This window comes from Leptonychotes weddellii, chromosome X (genome assembly GCF_054177405.1).
Source record: "Leptonychotes weddellii isolate Sample4059 chromosome X, ASM5417740v2, whole genome shotgun sequence".
In the NCBI taxonomy this organism is placed as follows: domain Eukaryota; kingdom Metazoa; phylum Chordata; class Mammalia; order Carnivora; family Phocidae; genus Leptonychotes; species Leptonychotes weddellii.
Genome location: NC_138385.1, coordinates 19,101,476 through 19,115,306, shown reverse-complemented (window position 1 = coordinate 19,115,306; position 13,831 = coordinate 19,101,476). Strand labels below are relative to the sequence as shown.

Below are 13,831 nucleotides of genomic sequence, written 5' to 3'. Positions count from 1 at the left end.
TTCAGGATCTACAAGATTTTTCTTAAAATTCCTGGACACCTGCTTTTCTTAAGTTTGTTTCTGAAGCTTTGGTCTGGGTATATTCCAGACTAACTTGATCTAGCAGTCCCTTGTTATTGATTGGAGTTGTTTTTCAATCTGACCCCTATGAACTCCAGAGAGAGAGAGTCAAATAAGAGTATGAGCTTCTTCTCTGATAAGCCATTCTTTTATACTTTCCAAACCAGGTAATGGCCCTGCAGTAGGTCTATGAAGAAGATAATTCTCACTCCTCAGGTCTTTCTTTGTTTAGTCTTCCTTCCATCCTCTCCCTCCACATACACACTTTTCTCCTAGAAGCCAAAGGCAGATAACAGTTTTCTTTCTTTTTATGAATATTCTTTTCCTGTTTTATATCAGAGAGAAGAACAAAGCACTAGAAAATCTGTGATATTTAACACATTCCTGGACTAAAACAACAACAACAACAAAAATAAAATAAAAACCTACATTTAATCCTTACACAGCAAGGCAGAATTTTTTTTTCACTTCTTATAAGAACCTGAGCTTTGATATTCCTCTGACAGGCCAGCCCTAAAGACATTAACTCAACAAATGTCAAAAAAAGAGACTGGGATCAGAAGTAAAACACCTACCTGGGACTCATCTCTCCTTTCTTTGTGAAGTTTTTGCTTTACAGAGCTATTACTCAACTCAGCTACAGAAAAAGTTTTTGTTGCAAACTGATCTAAGCCAATTTGATCATGCACAACTCTTAGGTTCTTTTCTTTAGGTAAGGGTTGTCATAAAGAAGTTTGAGGTGAGTGAGGTTTACTTACTTTCTTCAAACCTCACTACCAGGTTATAATGGAAGCAAGTATAAGATCAAATTCGGCCACATATATATTAATTAAACATTCCTTATCAAGCAGGGAGAAACTGATCATAAATCTGTTCTGTAAGCTCTGTAAAGGCTTAGCTCTCTATCATTTTAGGTGCTCTTACCACTACCTTGCATGAAAGGAAACTGAAGGTAGATACAACACTCACTATTCCAGAGGTATAAGTTTTTGTCTATAGTCGACATAGGCAACAAGATATTCTCTAGAACCTAGAACAGTGGCTCAAATGGGGAGCCACAGGAATGCCTCACTGGATTCCAAAACACTCATCAGATCTGAAGAAAAATGCTAAAATATTTTAGCCAATATTTATATCTGTATCTTAAATACCTTTCATTTCTCTAGCAAGAGCCCATTTCTAATAATCCATCATGGTAATTAACAAACAATGAATTTCACTAATAGAGGACTATTTCTGACATTCTGTATGATAACTAGCAAAAGCCTCAGGTGTTGACAGAAATAGAATAACAGAAGCACTTGAAAAATCTGGCTCTGGAGTCTACCCTTTCTGAGAGAAGCTACTTGACAACCCATGGAGTGTGGATTAGTCCTGCCCTAATCTGATCATTGTAGATTTTTAATTTGAAAATCAATTGCCCCCCCAAATTAAAGTATAACCTGGGTAACATATACATAATATCACACTATCTATGATGAGGTATTTTAACATGTTATAAAAATCACAGCATTTAGATGCTGTAAGAATAGCATACTAAGTTAAAAACTAAAATGTTACCTTCTTTGAAAGGAAAAGGATTTTCTTGATTGTTTAGAGGATGATCTGAGAGCTCAATCTGAGTGGGACTGGAGTAATGAACCTTAAGACCTTTTCAACCCTACAGTTCTAATGTAAAATCATTGCCCTTAACTATATTGAGAGCTATGTTATCAGAAACTTTGCAGTGGCTCTAAGGAAATAGGACCACAAATATTTCCTCAAAGGCAGCTCTCCCACTACACTTTCAGTAGGGTAAATTTGACTTTTTATTCTAGTGTCAGGGGTAAGTGTATATATATATGTTGTGCAAAAGATTTTGGGGTTCTAGTTGTTTGGTCATCTTTGGCATTTGGTAAGTCTCTATATTATCAGTGAGTTTAGAGTTACAAATTCAGCCACATTTTGTTTTACTAACAATGCTCAAAAGTTAATGGAGACACCATAGACTTCTTCCTCATTTGCTCTGCAGGTCAGTGGTAGGTGCAGTCTTCATTGTGTTCACAGAACATTATTTAAATTGTCTTATCAGGGGCGCCTGGGTGGCTCAGTTGGTTAAGCGACTGCCTTCGGCTCAGGTCATGATCCTGGAGTCCCGGGATCGAGTCCCGCATCGGGTTCCCTGCTCGGCAGGGAGTCTGCTTCTCCCTCTGACCCTCCTCCCTCTCATGCTCTCTGTCTCTCATTCTCTCTGTCTCTCAAAAAAATAAATAAATAAATAAATAAATAGTCTTATCAGAGCCTAGTGCACATTGTAGTGGCAAGTGCAACTCCTTGCTGGTTTCTCCTTTTGTTGTTCCCTTCCTTTGACCACTAATACTACCATCACCAACAGAACAGACATACACAACTTAATTTAGTACTGCACTGCAGTTAAATTTCAAACACAAAACCAGTTTCTTAGCTGAAGTCTATGGCAGACAGTTTCATTCTAAAGCTAGTAACAGTGATAACTATAAAAGTGGAAGTTTGTAACTTGGCTCAGCAAGTACTTTATTGTCCCTCCCTCTTTCCTACCTACCAAACCCAGAAAATCACAGACAGATATGAAGGGAGAAATCTATGGTTATTTTATCAACTCTCCACTGGCTCACTTACTGTTGAAGATAAAGGTGTCATCTACACAGGACAGAAAAGTTCCAACCAACTGTCTTGATATGTAGTCAGATAGAACTCCAATGCAAAAGCAATCCTTAAAATTATTCTAAGTGGTTTACTAGAAACTTTTATCCATTCAATTAGATATATACATAATCAGAATCTACAATATTTCCCAACTGTCAGACTCTCTGTCCAGGGAAAGGCCCTTACCTTCCTATTTGCTCCCAGAGATAGTCTGCCCAGATTCTCAGTGTCTTGAGTCTTTGCCATGGCACAAGGTTCTTAGTATTTCTGATAATTTCCCTCTAAGAACTATCTCCATCCTTAATGTAAATGTAGCAATTTTGCTAGTGTCTTCTATTAGCAAATTTTATCTATATCCATCTATAACTTTATATGTCTCCATATGTTGCTGCTAAAAGAAATCTTTCTAATTTATAACATTATCATACAGAAATATATAGCCATTAAGAGTATTTTTACATCATTCTTTTTTTCACATCATTCTTAAATGAAGGTGGAGTTATTACAAATGTTATACACATAAAGAATGGAGTCTTCAATGAATAAGGGTTGTCTCTCAAATCTCTAACATAAAAATTTTAAACTTTTAAAGAGATTTAAAACAGTTACTGAAAGCTGAAAGTCAGGGCAAATCCCCTCTCTGTCACTTGATAAGGGGAAAAAACTCTCAAATAAGTCCACTCCCCTTTCAATACACTCGAGCACCTCATCTGGCTGTCTGACTCCAAAAATGAGCCTTGATTTGTCCTCTGGCAGCTCTGTAGTGACTGATGACAGCAAGTACAGTCTAGTTTCCAGGGTTGCTGGATTCCCTTGAAAGCCATCCAGAAGGAAGCCACCTATGGGCTGCTTGGCAATCTCCCATGCTGACCTCAGCCCCTCCTCCATCACCTCTCCATCTCCAATCACTCCAATGTTGGTACTTTTCTGAAGGACCTCTGATTCTTCCTGTAGCTGTAGATGATTACCCAGGAATAGAAGCAATTGATCAACAGGCTTTCTGGCTCTTTTAGTGGAAGTTGCTTGCACAGTGCCTCTCCAAGAGACACTGGAATCAGTCTGGCTGAAGGGCCTGCTGAATTGCCATGAACTTGGAAGCAGTCATCTCCACTTATCCCCCAATACCCCACACAGACACAGACTTGTTTTTTACATAACCAGTTGGGCAGGGGCTGATGGGATCATGCAGGGAACAGTACAAGAGTGATTCTAGCATGCCTATAAACTTTCCAATTCCTTCCTTATATTGTGCCAAGGCTTCATGTTGTTCTGCCAATGAGGACAGTATAAGGTGAGCCATGGCAGGAACTTCATGGAGACTATGCAGTGTCTGATGGGTCAGGTGTGGGGCAGAGCTGGTCTTTGTGTACAGAAGGCAGGTTGGAATGTCCATGGTGTGGTCCCCTGTTTTGCCCAGGTTTTTTATTTTTCCTAGGCAACAGCCATTAACTAACTACCTTGGTAAGACTCAGCTTCATTCTAAGATATTCTTCTAGGTCCTGCACACCTCCCAACTTGTTTTGTCCTTGAGACCCCTCAAACTTCTCATAGTTCTCTAAGCTCACATCTTCATGGAATGTGGGGCTCACACATTGCCCCTACGATCAGTTGGCCCAGGGCACACACCTTCATTTGACCACATGATCTATGTGTAACTTGTCTCTTGAGAGCCCATGCAATTACCTGTTACAAGCCAAAAGTTTGCCTAGATGCTTTTGTCTGGTTGTACAGATCCACTGTGGTCTGTCTTTCAGGCTCATTAATAGTTTAACCACATACTAACTGTAGCCCCATCACTTGGAGAGATTCATTCACCATGTATTCACTTGGACAGAGCCTTGGCCAGGCAATTGGAAGATTGGGTTTCAATTCTGCTCAGCTGTGACACCTGGGCAAATCACTTAACCTCTCCATGCCTATTTCCTCCTGAACAAAAAAGGACAGGCATGGTGGGTAGGACTACATGAACTTCCAAGATCCTATCTAGCTGTAATGTTGGAGGAACAAAAAGTTTTAGATTACAGTCATAGCCTTCTTGTATCCTTGTTTACTGATCACTACTGGCCTGGTGATAAATGCAGTGGTGCCAAGAATCAGGCAACAGTAGAGATATTTGAGAACCTAGAAAGAGGTGTGGCCTGTGAATTTTGAAGTGGTTGGTGAATTGGCATCAGCGGATCCTGAGGCTGGAAAGACCTTCCTGGATCTTCTCTGATTCTGAGTTTTTCTGCTCTCACCAAAGGAGTGACATTCGTGTTGATGGTGTGACAGGTGATTTTTATTTTCTTTGGGCTTTTCTATATTTGTCAGGTTTTCTGTAAGAATACATACACACATACATTTTGTAAAAACAACCAACAGAACCAAAAAAAAAAAATCCTTGGTTTTTGTAGGAGTGTGGGATATATTTGTTTTACATTCTTAGGCTGTATTTTGCTATTCGTTCATTTCAGTGGGCATTACTGAATATTGTTTTTAATTATTATGTGGTTACTATATTTTTATGTGTTAAGTATCTATATGTTTTTCTTTTATCAATGGTTTAGGAATGTCCAGGACATTCCTATAATCTCTCCTCCATGAATAGCAAGGGGAGTTATGAAAGAGTTTCTGCTCTCAAGGATCTGCTTGCTTTGAAATATATTGGATTAGACTTGTTCATATGTTTATATTCCTGTTCAATGCCAAATCCACTGTTGGAGGAGTATTAATATCTCAGAATCCATATAAAATTTATGAGTTTTATTTATGTTCAAAACACCGAATATTCTGCTCAGCATTGTTCATTTTTCTGGGTCTTTTGCTTATTAACACATTTGAAAAAATGTTTTTTTTTCCTTTAATGTAAGTCTATTGAAGTCAATAACCAATAAACATTTTTAATTAAAAAATAAAAAATAGAAAAACAAAACAGTTACTGAATCTGGATATGCTTTATTCTTATGGAAGGACAAGTTAATACTACTTCTTCTATCAACCTCAAGTATTTTTTATTCATTTCTTTTCCTATCATTCCTTCCCTCCTATCTCCTCAGACTAAAAGTGTAAGACTGCCAGTTCTCCAGTATATTTATAATCATGAGAAAATGATAGCAGAAAATGGGCCACAGTAACTCCTTGGAAGATTACCAAAAATCCAGGACTTGCCTCCAAGGCATGTTTTGAAAGACATGAAAATTCTAAATTAGTAACCCCTTTTATAATAATTTACAATACTCAATAAAAAATGCTATGCAGGACTTATTATCACCATTGTATGGACACAGGTAGACTAAGAACTTGAAGAGGTTGCATAATATAGTTCTATCTCATCTCAAAAGCAGGTGTCCTTTTTCTGTCATACCTTACTGCCTCTAATCTCTTGCCCTTTCACAGCACTCTGCATTTCCCATTTTTGGTAAAGCCAACTTCCAGGAGCTCAGCTTACTTTCTCTGAGCTCCCATAACAATGCCTTAGGTACCTCCTACCAGATATGTTACCACTCTCTATTTCATTATGTTTATTACCTGAGAGTGTCCCTCACTATACTGTGAACTCCTCAAGACCAGCAACTATGTATGAGTCATCTCTTTGCATCTAAATTTCACATAGCTTTCAGCACATACCAGGAAATGCTTCATAAATGCTTTGAATTAATGAGTAATCACTGGGAGATTTTGAGAGGAAGAAATAAATTTTAAACTTAGCCATTAATAGCTGCATAACTCGGGTGCCTGGGTGGCTCAGTTGGTTAAGCGACTGCCTTTGGCTCAGGTCATGATCCTGGAGTCCCTGGATCGAGTCCCACATCAGGCTCCCTGCTCGGCAGGGAGCCTGCTTCTCCCTCTGACCCTCCCCCCTCTCATGTGCTCTCTCTCTCTCATTCTCTCTGTCTCAAATAAATAAATAAAATCTTTAAAAAAAATAGCTGCATAACTCAACAATTTTAATTTAAATAAAGAGGAATATCAAATAGTTGGCCAAAGGTAATGTCCAACAGAAAGAAGCATCTTTTGAATTCCTATTTTGTGGTTCAAGGAAGAAAATCATAAAAATATCTACAGTAATCAGTACTATTTCACAGCGTTAAGAAAGATAAACTCTTAAGATTTTCCTCTGAACATCTTAGCTTCTTGATTGTTTCAAGAAGATTGCTGCTGACCTGGGCCAGTTTCATATGTAGATAAATAAGGCAATGTCTACATGGTGTGATTTTAAGAATGCCAGGAAAGACACCCATGTTTAAAAATCTCTCCCCATTTGATGTCTCATAGTACTTGGAATTCAGAATTTTGCAATCATCATTACTTTTAATTAAGGCTCTGAAAGCCCCAGCCAAAATGCACACATGCTATGTAGGAAAGTAAACACAAAAAGTCATTGTCAGTCATTGACATATGTACCTCTTCTTTTAGTTTCTCAGGAAGCTGTTGCCCAGTAATTCAGAGTCAAGACCCAGGTGAATGGGGTTCTGATGAATTGGGTAGAGTTGGATTGAGGATAAGGGAAAGAAAAGACCAATTCTACAGTAGAGACATCAGTATGAACTCTATGAGTATCACTGGAGGGGGGTGGGCCAAAGAAGAGAACAGGAAACCAAAAGGTAAAAAAAAAAAAGAGAGATAATCTAAATTAGAAACTTGAAAATTTTACCAAGGACCAGTCCTGTGACTAAAAACACAATATATGTTACCCAAAGGAGGATAATTAAGATAATTAAGTCTGCACAGTGCATGAAGCTTGGTCCTGTTTTAACACTTGCAATAAAAGCTTCTAGACACTTAAGGGAGTGGAGAGTATGCAGAAAGCCTGGAAAAAAAGTGGAGCTGCTGTTCTTTTCCTTTTTCAATGAGAATGTACTACTAATTAAAGTGTCCATGATAATTGCAGACATACTTCTCTGTGAATGCTATTTCTTTAGAGTGACCATAAAATGTGAATCAAGCCTTGCTATAGAATTTATGTTCAAAATCTCCATACATCTTCCCAATGTGTCATCTGACATTTGTTATTACTTGGCCATGGGCTGGCTTTGAATATCTTATGAAATATTTATGACAGCAAGGGATGTGAGAATCATATGAACAAAATATATACAAGCAGCTAAATATTAGTGACAACCAACAAGGCAAGATCAGTAATCAGCCTTCATTTTCCATTCATTCATGTTTAAGTGTGTTTGATTCACGTCTTTCAGTCCCAAGTTTCACTCTGTTTAAAGAAATTTTCTTACTATTCGTGGAATGGCAAGTTCAAATAAACTCTGCATTTTATTAGAACTTTTGTAAATTAACTCTCCTGAACCAGAAAAACCTATAACATTTGGTCCCAACAAATAATTTGATGTTTCCCTTCTGGGATGGACAGCAGATGTCAAAATGTGGGAGGAATGAATCTCAGACTAGAAGCCGACAAATGGGCCTAAAGAGGAGAAGAAGGAAAATGCAATATGGAATGTAGGTAGGATTACAGAATGAGGATATGGGCATTCTGCCTTGAAAACTCTAAATACAATGTGCACAGTAAGCCACCAGCAGGGCTATTCACTATTTCAAACCTCTAAAATCATCTTGACGTTAATGTAAGGTTACATGCCAGAATGTGGCAAAATTGGGATTCAACCTTAGTTCTTCATATGCCAGGATATGTACCTTTTTTTTCTGCTGCAGCTATTACATCATATGACTGCTATTTTCACTAAGTTGACAACAGAAGCCCATAGGTAAAACCCTTCCTTCATGCTTATTGTTCATGTCTTACAGTCTTCTGTGAGAGCACCTACACTTTCTTGTACTATTCTGCTGGCAACAAGTCTGTGTCATTTGGCATAATTAGCATCTCTAAATAAAAGAAACTCTGAGCTTAATTGCTTAAAAAATAGGAGCTTTTCTTTTTCATAAAATAAATGGTCTGGAAGTAAGGTATTACTAATACAGTGACTGACATTGGTTCAATAGTTCAGTGATATCAAGGACACTGTTCCTGAAATTTTCTTGGTATTTCCCTCAGGATCACAAGATGGTTATTGCTTGGGTCAAGGTTCTCCAGAGGCAAAAATACTTGCAGGTTCTCCAGACAATCCAGTTTTATAATGAAGGCACCAGGAACTAAAAGCAGTTGGAGAAAACTATTACATAAGGCAATTCAAAAATCCTGGAGTCCAACCTCAACATTTTGCAATTTTGCAAAGATTCAGGTCTGCAACTAAAGTACTAATGGAATTGGAAATCTGAAGCTAGTGTAAGTACGTTGCTTTGCCTTTCAGTGGATACATTAAAAAGTAGAGTCTAGAAAAGATTTCACGTTGCCCTGGAGAGGCATTAGAAAGCTGAAAGAAGCAAGGCTATTTACTTGCTGAATTTTGAGTGATAGAAATCACATATTTTTGGCAGACAAGTGGCCAAAGGCCTTTTTCAAATCTCAACAGCAACTCTCATCGATGTTTAGAAAGTATATCTTTTGACTTTAAATATACAAGTAAGGCAAGAAAGCTGAATTTTCACAAATTTCCCCCATGCCAATTTAGAAGGAAGAATTTATCTAATGTACTTCAGTGTATCTCATGTGATATTAATTAAAAACAATTAAAACAGTTAAAATCCCAGAGCAGAGAGCAGTAGGTGAATATAAGAATACAATCTTACCAATTAACACACACACACACACACATTCAGGAGATGCCTTTTCACCAGTGGGTTACAGAGTCATACAGTACATGTATACAGGAAATGATTTCTAGATTCAGTAGTTAGGATTCAGCAAACAGGGAGCTTCATTAATCAGATGTACTAATATACCTTTATTTTATATTGAGGAAAATAAACAAGAGAAGATCAACTGCAGTTAAACCAAACATCTACACCATATATCCTTGTAATATTAACAGGCTTTCTGAGCATGCTACTAGGTTCTGAGGATTCAGACACGAAAGCATCTGCCATCAGGTAGCTCACAGTCTTGTGGGCTGGAAATCGCCCTCTCATTTCCTTCATCAGCTCTGACAAATGTGCCAGCAGCCCCTATATGCTTCTTATCAATGAAATAGGTTAAAAAGCCTATTTCATTCTCAGGATAAAGCAGTACTTTTCCCAAGAGTTGTCATCCCCCAATTTTTATGAATATGCCTTTCATTGTTTAAAACAATAAAGCTCTTTATTTAAAATAGCCACAGCTTTGGTTGTTTTTGTCTATAAGAGAGCAAGTTATCCCTTAATTAAAAATAATTTTAAAGACTTTATCTAATTGTTCCCTATGACCTACAGAATGAAGTTCGAACTCCTTAGTATGTCATTAAACACTTCCCACAATGTGTTTCAGTCTTACTTTGCCAGCTATTGTCTCAAGGATCCTATCCTTCAACCAAACTGAACTAATGTAAAACCCTGTGGTAATATGCCCTGCAACAAAGCAAATGGGTCTAACTTGATGGACCACTGGCTCCCACCTTCTGTATAGGCCTAGTTGAAAATACAGTGAAATTAAAGTTGTTACCGTGGGCCAGGAAAGTAAGAGGCAAGATGTGAAGGAGAGTATTGGCTTGATTGGGGAATAAATTAGCAATCCAGTTTCAGGAAGCAGAAAGATGTACGCCATGTCCCATGTTGCCAGCCTTATCTAATCTCCCTGTAACTGTCCAGTGAAACATGGGCCAAGAATTGGGATATTCTTATAGTTACTGTTTCTGTCCTGGAAGACCCTTGATAGTCAGTCACCCATCAGGTGTTGCCAAACTGCAGCCAGGACCTAAATAAATTTGAACTGTTTAACCAGATCCCTGGAAAGCTAGCTGAATAGGCCAGCCCTGGTCCTTCTATTAATCTCAAAAACAAAACGTCCACATTTTACACAGTTAAGTTTTTTTAGGGATACTACCATTGTGTATTACAGATTTTACTCTGATTTCTTTTCCATGAACAAACACATCCAGAATTTTCTCACATCGCTGCCTTTACTCAAACTATCTCCTGCTTACAATGTACTTATAATTTTTTCAAGTGAGTCTCAAATACCTTTTTTTTTTTTTTGGTAAAAAGTCAGATATTAAATTTCAGGCTTTGTGGGCCATATGATCTGTGTCATAACTACTCAACTCTGCTGTCATAGTGTGAAAGCTACCACAGAAAATATGTAAATGAATGAGTGTGGTTATGTTCTAATAAAACCTTATTTATAAAAAGCAGCATGCCATATTTGGCCCCCAGGACCATAGTTTATCTATCCCTAGTCTTAGACATTTCCTTCCCTAATGCTCTACTAGAATTAATCTCTCCTTTGGAATGCACAGTATTTCACTTAAACATTTCTCTTTTAAAAAATATTTATTTATTTATTTATTTAAGAGAAAGAGAGAGAGAGCATGAGTGGTGGGGAGGGGCAGAAGGAGAGGGAGAGAATTTCCAGTGGACTCCCTGCTGAGTGCATAGCCCAATGGGGGGTGCTCAGCAGAAGGGGGGTGCTCTATCTTACAACCCTGAGATCATGACCTATGCAGAAATCAAGAGTCAGATGCTTAACTGACTGAGCCACCCAGGAGTCCCTCACTTAAACATTTCTCATAATGCTTATCACATTCTGTGTTATAGTTTGGTTTTGGGGGGATTAAAAATTACTTTATTCATTTTAGGTGCTAAATAAGCTATTATTGAACTGAATCCAACAAAGAAACAACAAAGATTATTCTTATTTGTATTTTATAATTTGTAGTATAAAAGAAAAAAGTCTCTCTTAATCCTGTATGTTAAGTGTTGGAGTCTTTACTTAGACTCCTCATTTGCCTAATTTCTGTTTTACTCCTGTTCCTTAAATACTTGACTACTGACTTTTAGCTGGAAATGTAGCTGCCTGGAATGATGACTATAATTTTCAGTTTCACTTTAAAATTATATGTGGATATGTGACCATGTTCTGGCAACAGGCATACAAAAGCAAGTGTCATGTGCAACTTCTGAGAAGTATCTTTAATGGAAGTGAGCTTATCTTTCTTTTCCCATTGAGTTGAATAGCCATCTTGGACCATGTGATATAAAGTTCACACTAAGGAAAGAAGAACTAAAGACAGAATGAGCCCAAGTTTTTCATGAATGTGCACCTGACATATCAATGCGGGACATTCAGATTTCTTTACATAGAAGAAAAGCAAATTCTATTTTATTTAAGCCACTTACATTTTGAATATCCATAGCCAGACCTAATACTAGCTGGCATTACTAACAGCTCCCTACTTAATGAAATGAAAGTTAGCTGGCAGAAAAAAGATGGCAGAGGAGTAGGGGACCCTATTCCAACCAGTCCCTGGAATTGACCTGGATATCTATCAGACCACTCTGAACACCCACGAAATCAGCCTGAGATGTAAGAAGATAGATCTGGATCTCTACAAACAGAATATCACAGGTGGTTGGTTTAGAGTATGAAGCGAGGAGCCATGATTCCTCAGGCACATATCCGAAGATAAATGGAAGGGGGAGGGATCCTGCACTGCTGGGGGGCAAAAGCCTTCTGCACTGGGGATGGGGCACAGACTCACAGACCAGTAGTGGTGGGGAAAGGACATTAGGGCAGCACCTGGACTGAAACCTGGAGCGGCAGGGCCAACATGAGAACAGGGGTTGGCTGGCAGTTTTAGAAGCACAAAGGGCAGAGACGTGCCTGGAGGGGCACACAACCCAGGATGCTACAGTTTTTAGCACAACAGACAGAAACAGAGATAGTGTGGCCTGGAGAGCTCACTGAAGAACAGACTGTGATCTCTCTGCTCTGAGGCAGAGGGTTGGAAACAGTCTCTTCTGCTCTGACTCTTGGAAGAGACTCAGAAAGCTGCCAGGGAAAGCTGCCAGAGAACAAAAGCCCCCCAAAAACGTTTTTGACTGAGCCCATCCCTCCCACAGGGGGCAGGGCAACTCTGCCCAAACAGGGTTGCCTGAGTAACAGCACAGCAGTCCCCTCCCCCAAAAGACAGGCTGGGAGAACAAGAGGCCGACAACCATAAGGTCCCTACAAAACAGGTGCATCTTGCTTGGGTTGTGGTCAATAATTTGGACTCTGTACATTCACTCAACCACTCCTCAACAGAATGACTAGGAGGAGGAACCCCCAAAATAGGAAAGACTCAGAGACTGTGACTTCAGCCATAGATTTACAAATGGATACAGATATAACCAAGATGTTGGAAATGGACTTCAGGGTAATTATGAAGACGATAGCTAGAATGGTGAAATCCATTAATAGCAACATAGAGACTCTAAGGGCAGAAATGAAAGCTGAACTGGCAGAACTTAAAAATGCTATCAATGAGATCCAATCCAATCTAGATAATCTAACAGCTAGGGTAAACGAGGCAGAAGAACGAATTAGTGATCTAGAAGATCAATTGATAGAAAAGAAGGAAAAAGAGGAGGCCTGGGAAAAATACCTTATATCCATGAAAAGAGAATTAGAAAAATAAGTGATGCCATGAAATGTTCCAACATCAGAATTATTGGGATCCCTGAGGGGGTGGAGAGAGAGGACAAGAAGATATATTTGAGCAAATCATAGCTGAGAACTTCCCTAATCTGGGGAATGAAACAAACATTCCAGTCGTACAGGCAGAGAGGACCCCTCCCAAGATCAAGGAAAACAGGCCAACACCCCGGCATGTAATAGTAAAACTCGCAAATCTTAGAACCAAGGAAATCATCTTAAGGGCAGTTAGGGGGAAGAGATTCCTTACATATGGAGGGAGGGACATCTGAATAATGTCAGACCTATCCACAGAGACCTGGCAAGCCAGAAGGGGTTGGCAAAACATATTCAGTGTAGTAAACGAGAAGCACATGCAGCAAAGAATACTTTATCTGGCAAGGCTGTCATTTAGAATAGATGGAGAGATGCAGAGCTTTGAGACTGGCAGAAGCTGAAAGAATATGTGACCACTAACCCAGACCTGTGAAAAACATTAAGGGGGTCTATAAAAGGAGAAAGACCCCAAGAGTGGTATAGAACAGAAATATACAGAGACAATCTACAAAAACAAGGTCTTCACAGGCAACATGATGACAATACATTCATATCTTTCTATAATCACTCTCAATGTGAATGGCCTAAATGCTCCCATAAAACAACACAGGGTTGCAGACTGGATAAAAA

General features: G+C 38.7%; 1 pseudogene; it reads right to left on the bottom strand.

The window, feature by feature from the left end:
* Window positions 1-3,329: 3,329 nt before the first annotated feature.
* On the bottom strand, window positions 3,330-4,375 carry LOC102728869 (queuine tRNA-ribosyltransferase accessory subunit 2 pseudogene; annotated as a pseudogene).
* Window positions 4,376-13,831: the final 9,456 nt, after the last annotated feature.